The sequence below is a fragment of the Coenobita brevimanus genome, chromosome 69 (genome assembly GCF_032717465.1).
Source record: "Coenobita brevimanus isolate Jiangsu-jjx chromosome 69, ASM3271746v2, whole genome shotgun sequence".
Taxonomy (NCBI): domain Eukaryota; kingdom Metazoa; phylum Arthropoda; class Malacostraca; order Decapoda; family Coenobitidae; genus Coenobita; species Coenobita brevimanus.
In genome coordinates, this window is record NC_137022.1 from 23,657,620 (window position 1) to 23,664,692 (window position 7,073).

General features: G+C 44.2%; 1 pseudogene; it reads right to left on the bottom strand.

Annotated features, from left to right (window-relative positions):
- Positions 1 to 754: 754 nt before the first annotated feature.
- Positions 755 to 876, bottom strand: LOC145406264 (5S ribosomal RNA; annotated as a pseudogene).
- Positions 877 to 7,073: the final 6,197 nt, after the last annotated feature.

Genomic DNA, 7,073 nt, shown 5'->3' on the forward strand with positions numbered 1-7,073 from the left:
TTATGGTCTTGAGGGAAATCACAGCATACAGAGTGAGACTGAATGGTGAGGAAATAGATAATGAAGGTGCATCCAAGTACTTTAGAGTGATGAGTGAGGATGGAAGGATATGCTTGAATGGGTACAGCAGGGTAGAAAGGTTGCTGGATCACTGAAAGCTGTGATAAGACGTTGAGAAATGAGGCTTAGATCCTGTTGGAAGGACACAAGAGTGAGAGCAGTGGAAATTACCTGAGGAATGTGTGGAGTTTTATGGACAGACAGATATACAAATGAGGATGTGGAAAAGTGCTGTGGTGCTATTAGGAGAAATACTTTGAGATAGTTTGGCCATGTAGAGGATGGCGAATGAGAGAATGACTAGAAGGTATGTGTATGATGTGAAGAGGAGGAGAGACCATGGCAGAGACGGAAGACTGGAGTGAAGAGATACAAGGAAGGGAGGTGTGAGTTGGAGAGAGGGCAGTTAAATAGCAGATAACAGAATGACATGGAGTTAATTTGTTTGTGGCCTCCCCTTATGCGATTGAGATGTCTGGCAATAGATAAAAGTCAGTGGAGGGTAAAAATCTCTTCTTACCAAAATGAGTGAACTTTAAGCAATTACTGAAGGAAATGCAAGAGGAGATATTAAATTTTCATTCATTCATTCATTGCCAGACGCCATGTATCCCAAACGGGGTGGTCAAGGGCTTAGAGTTAATTGTTTTACAGGGAGGGGCACTAATCCTCCACCCCACTTGACACATAGGGATGCCAACAGCATCTGGTGTTCCCAGGCGGTCACCCATCCAAGTACTAACCAGACCCAACGTTGCTTAACTTCGCTGATCGGACGAGAAGCGGTGTACTTGATAAAAAAATGCAACCAATGGATGCAAACAAGCAATCACTATCAAGTAAGAAAGGGTTATGGGAAACAGAAAATGATGCAGGGTAGTGATGGTCAAGCCGACTGAGCCTCCACCATATCAATCATCAAATAATCAAAATCAATATGATAATCATCATTCATTATTATTAAAATCATCACTGCAAACGTCATCATCATCATCCCAACCTCTTCTTCCCACCTAAGGATGGGGTAAGGTATGGTTCAAAATGCAACAACAAAACACATGGGATCAGACATGTTATATATGAACCACCCTGTATTTTTTAGCATCTGTGGCACATAACCAGGACTTAACTGCATCTGTTTGTGATGTACAGGCATGTGCAAAAGTATGCCAACAATACTCTGCCAGCACTAACTTGTATTTCATATTTACCACTCTTCCCCAAATGACTAGAGGGTAACATTCCTTCTGTTGCCTGTTTTCCTGATGCCTGGAACAGACACCTTCATATGGCAATGATCAGATATTGAATGTCTGATTAAAATAACAGCCTTCAGTTCCTTTACTATCCCCATACAGAAGAATGGTGGACTAGGAAAGAATAGTAACGTTGATGTGCAGTCCTTACCACATAAAATATTTCAAACAACACCTTCCATTCCTACAGCTGGCAGAGAAGTGTCTACATACTTTGCTCATGCTCAGGACAGGATTTATGCAAAACATTTCATAGCCAATGGTTGTGTACGGCTGGCCAGTTGTCTATAACCTTAGTCACTTTACTCGAATCTGTCGAAGATGTCTTCTTTCAGAGCTGACGGCAGCAGGTAAAGAAACTGGTTGTTTGATACGATTACTAATCAAAGTGGACATCTCGTGACTATCATGAGTGACAAGCCAAGTGGCTTCTAGCTACCCAGGATATAAGTTACTACACTTGGTGGTAATATACAACTAGACAGTCACGTGGTGGTGTAAAGAGTTACGGCGCTCCAGCTGGATGTGGCAATATCCGGTATTAAATTAGTCAGTAGCTAGTCCCAGGTCTCTTCACAAAATGGGGAAACAAAAAATTGGTGAATGACTGGGTGGCTGTGAATGTGAGGTCCAGCATCTGATAGATGTGAACAAAGTGTGCAACGTCTGGCTTGCAATATCCACTTAAGAACGGATGCCCAATCCTTGAGGCATTGCCTAGGCCGTAAAAAATAAACAAAAAACCCGGCCATCAAACACAACCCCCTCATAGAGCATTCCGCCCCCTTACTGTACGGCCACAACGTGGTTATTGCAAGCAAGGCCTGAGTGCATGTTTACCTATATAATCATCCACCTGTGTGCCACTTATCCTTCCAACATATGCAATGATGGACTCCTTCTCACTGTCCGATAGCCCCCATTACCCATGTCAAAACAGATATATATCATGGCACACAATGGTGGGTTGTGTGTGCTGTAAAAGTATTGACTCAACCTCCCAGACATCCCCAATCCCCCAAAACCCCACTAGTAGCAAAGGGACTTGGGGCCACGCTACACGACAGTATTATGGCAACTAATTCGGCGCACAATTTTTTAAGCTTATCTTTACGATGCAGACTTTTTGTTCATTTACTGCAGGCACAAAACTTTAATCTCCTCAGTCTGACTCGGCGCTAATTTTTTTTAAAAGCATACCGGTACTTAGCGTTCCAACTTCCACACAGGGGAATCGACGGGCCGAGGTTCGTAAACAATGAGTAACGCCAGAACTGCAGGGTCGATTGGTGTGGGTGATTTAAACGGACAACATAGCGACAATATACACAAGTATCAAACAACTGGCCAAACCACAGGCTATAAAAAAATCTGTCCACTGTGCATCAATTACAATACAAACATCAACCTAATAATCAAGCAATAATCATATGCATAATTCACTTGGGTGTCTTCTAGATGGCTCAGGAGGCTTGGTAAGAAATCACGTTAGGAAATCACCCCAGCCACAAAGAAGACAAGCCACTTTGACTGAACTAACACCAGACACTGTTCAACTGAGAGAAACACTACTAGCAGTCAAAGGCATCAAAAATAACATGAGGAACCTTTCCATCACATAATTCTTGCAGTATACCAGGTATCTACCTAGCTAACATTTACTACAATATATCTACTATCTATGTGTATCTGTGTAATGTTTACCTATCTGTGTACTTTATCTATCAGCTTGAAATATTGCTGAACTGAGGCAGCACCTTAGCAAGGAGACATGCTAATCATGAAGTGTAGGGGAAAGGTTTCAAAACTATCTGCTACTGGTAAACCTGGGGAATTTACTTACTGTACTCTTGTTACTCTACCCAGGCATAAAATAAGCATCTTAGCAATAGTTTATCAAGCAGAATGCTAGTCATGAAGAAGTGCAGTGGGATGGATGTAGACATGTAGTACTGTGTTATTCTACCACAGAGATATATGAAAAAAGCAGGTGAATGGACAAATCCCAGGCCACGTTACGGTGCAAGAAGTATGATAATTGAGCATAGACGAATATAAAAGTTAAAAATCCATCCAATCAGCCATCATCCAATCCCACGTCGCCCCACAGAGAAGCGTAGGAACCCGGGGTTAGGCAAGTTCGTCCTGACATTTAAGATGAAAATAAGTTAAAAATAAAGCTCATTATTATCCTTAGACCCCCAATGCATCACTCTCAGTTGAATAAAACCATCTGGTGTTAGTTGGAATAAAGACAGTTGCTCTCCCACTTACGAACAAGAGCTAAGAAGAATTGCTGTTGAGATTAAACACTTATCGGCTTGAAATTTCATTCGGCTGTGTGGCTGCCAGCCTGATAGTGCCAGGGATTGACTCCTGGCACTGCATCATCCTAGCTTATCATCAATCATCGTCGTCGTTGATTGGCCAGTAAAATCAGCACCTAGACTAAGTTAACTGGCCTTCTATATCCTAGTGGTGGAATGATCTAGTTATGGAGCCTAGCACTAACTATTCTATCATCAATCATCGTCGTCATCAATAGGCAAGTAAAATCAGTACCTAGACTAAGTTAACTGGTCTTGTATACCCTAGTGGTGGAATGATCTAGTTATGCAGCCCAGCACTGCCACTGATCATAATTAAAATCATCATTAGGCATTATCATCATCAGTCCTGACTCCTCTTCCTACCCAACGATGGGGTCAGGAGTTCTCTATTAAAATATCGTAAGTAGGGGAGCAACTGTTATACTCTGTCCATCTCAACTTGGCTTAAAAGTGATCTGGAAAGGATGCAGAGCCACAGTATTGCTAGCCTTGTCTTACTCTGCTTCTGGCCGATGAAATTAGGCTGCCAAGGACAAAACTCTCCGCCAAGTCAAGGTGGACCAACCAAAAATGTTCTAACTCACATTTCAGACGGGTGGTTGTAGCTGTAGTTGTAGTAGAAGGAACTGAGATGTAGAAAGGTTTTCAGGATCAACAGCGCTGGGAACCTCTATATCTATCAGAGGTATTTCCCGAGTTTTGAGGCCACTGAGTATTTTTCAACATTCACCACACAATCTTGTATCGCCATATGAGCAGCGAAGGAGCCCAGGGCTGGGCAAGTTGGTCCCGACATTCAAGATGAGAGTGACAAGCCACACTCATCCCCGAGTGGCATTTACGTTAACGATAAACCCCAACCACCCTTGGGTATAGACATTGCATGATGAGAAAACTTGAGCCAGCACCGCCGGCTCCAGCAGGCAGCACTACCAGAATCAACGCCAGCACGGCAGCACCACCAGGATCAACGCCAGCACGGCACCACCACCAGGATCAACGCCAGCACGGCACCACCACCAGGATCAACGCCAGCACGGCACCACCACCAGGATCAACGCCAGCACGGCACCACCACCAGGATCAACGCCAGCACGGCACCACCACCAGGATCAACGCCAGCACGGCACCACCACCAGGATCAACGCCAGCACGGCACCACCAACTCAGCAATCGCAGGAACAGCAGCCTGAGTAACACAGACGGACCCTGAAAATAAGGCAAGGTTTTAGGAGATAGTCTCAAGTGTGTTCAAACTTAATCCTTTTGTCTGTGGAGGAGTTCAATATGGATCTTAATTAACCCCTAGTGTATTGGTGCTGGATGGAGGGGGGAGGGCTGCCTGACTACATTTACACTTCTCAATGCCACACCTATCCCACAAGAGGAGAATGATGGACTACAGAAGGGTAACTCAGCCTGCAGTCCACTGGGATAATGTTCTGCTGTGCCTGGGGTTGAACTACTACTAGTACACAAGACCTAAGATGAACAAATCCATTTTACATCATCTGTCTAGCTCAATTCCTTAATTTATAGTCCCTCAAGTACTTCCTTATTCCCAGCAGAACAAGAAATTCCGACGGCTCTGCATTATTTACCGAACTCTTCACGACTGGCTTTATTCCTGTGTTAATCTTTTGTTACAACTCAGCACTGAATAAGGACAGATGGCAGTTTAAACAGATAGATAGTGGGAAACTGGGTAGTAGATAGATTCCTTCACAATGATGGCCGTCTCCTAATATACATGAAAGAGTCTGGTGGTAGCAAGTATATTATGACAAGAGCAGAAGGCCCCATACTACAGGTCCCTTTGGCAAAATTAAAAAAAGTCACAATAGGACGCTTACCTGAGAGTGGAGGCAGATGGTTGGTATTACCGTGACTGGGCAGCTGGTTGGTATTAATTTGGCAGCTGGTTGTGGTTTTCTTCTCCCCTTTCTCCGTCTCTGTTGGCAGTTTCCACAGCTGGGTCAATTAACACACCTGAAAAAATAGTACACATTAGTCCTTTCCTTCCAAACCCTGATTAACAAAAGTATCTGGTTAGCAGCAAGAACAATATAACCTGGGATCAGTAAGGTTTAATTACATGGCAGTAAGAATTTGCGAAGTCTGTAGTAATAATAATAATAATGGTAATAACAATAATAATAATAATAGTTTCATTTTTAAAGGCTCCAACATGCTTGCATGAGTCGGCCTTGGTCACCTAATGGCGGCTCTCCATGCTGCACGATCTATTGCAGCCTACCTGTTCAGTCCCTTAACCCTGAGGTCACACTTAATGACCTCGTCCCATTTCTTTCTCGGTCTACCCCTCATATCCCCACCCCCAATATTAACATTTCTCACCATCCTCACCCAATTATCATCCCCCATCCTCTCCACATGCCCAAACTATCTCAATTTACCTCTGCTCATCACAACACCAATACATTCCAGTCCCATCCTACCTCTCAACTCTTCCATCGTAAACCCAGCCCCCTCAGACCTTGCACACAGGGATGCACTACACATCCACCTAATCATTGTCATTTCTGTATGTCTAAGCCTGCGAATATCCTCCTCCTTTACTGCTCAGGTCTCACTACCATACAGCATGACACTCCTAACACATGCTGCATACAAAGACCTCTTAGCACGTAGGGAGAGTCCTCTCAATGTCATTAGAGGCAAGAGCTCCCTGAACTTCTTCCAACCACTTCTCACCCTAGCCACAGAACTAGCTCCAGCCCCACCTCCAGCACACAACATGTTTCCCAAATAACAAAACTCTTCCACACACTCAAGAGATTCACCAGCGAGATCAATCTTTTCACGCCTGACAATCTCCATCTGCTCTCCCCGACACGCCGTACACATAAAATCAGCAGTATCTCACAGTATACCTCTGACAGCACTACATCTCTTGCACCCCCATTTATCACAAACACCGCACAAGATGGAATTACTTCCCACGCCCTCGTGTCAAACTGCACATGGCCACTCTCCCTCGTCTTTGACAGTACCGCCACCAACCCTAGATATCATCACTTTTGTTTTAACTGCAGTTACCCTTAAGCCCTTGTGCCCCATACCATCCCTCCACTTCCTAAATCTTTCCTCCACTTCCCTTTCATTCTCTACAATCAACACCAAATCATCGGCATGCAACATCTCCCACAGGAATCTGCTTTTGAAGTCATGTGAGAGGGCTTCAAGTACAATGATAAACAACATAGGACTCAAAACTGATCCCTGATGCACACCAACTTTCACGGAAAACTCATCACTCAAATCTCCATTCACTCTTACCTGGGTGCTACCTGGGTGCGTGCACCGACATACATAGCCATAACCACCCTAACCAGCCACTCCTCCTACAAGCCTTCTCATTGCCCACTTCACCACCTCTCTAGGGACTCTGTCAAAGGCCTCTTCC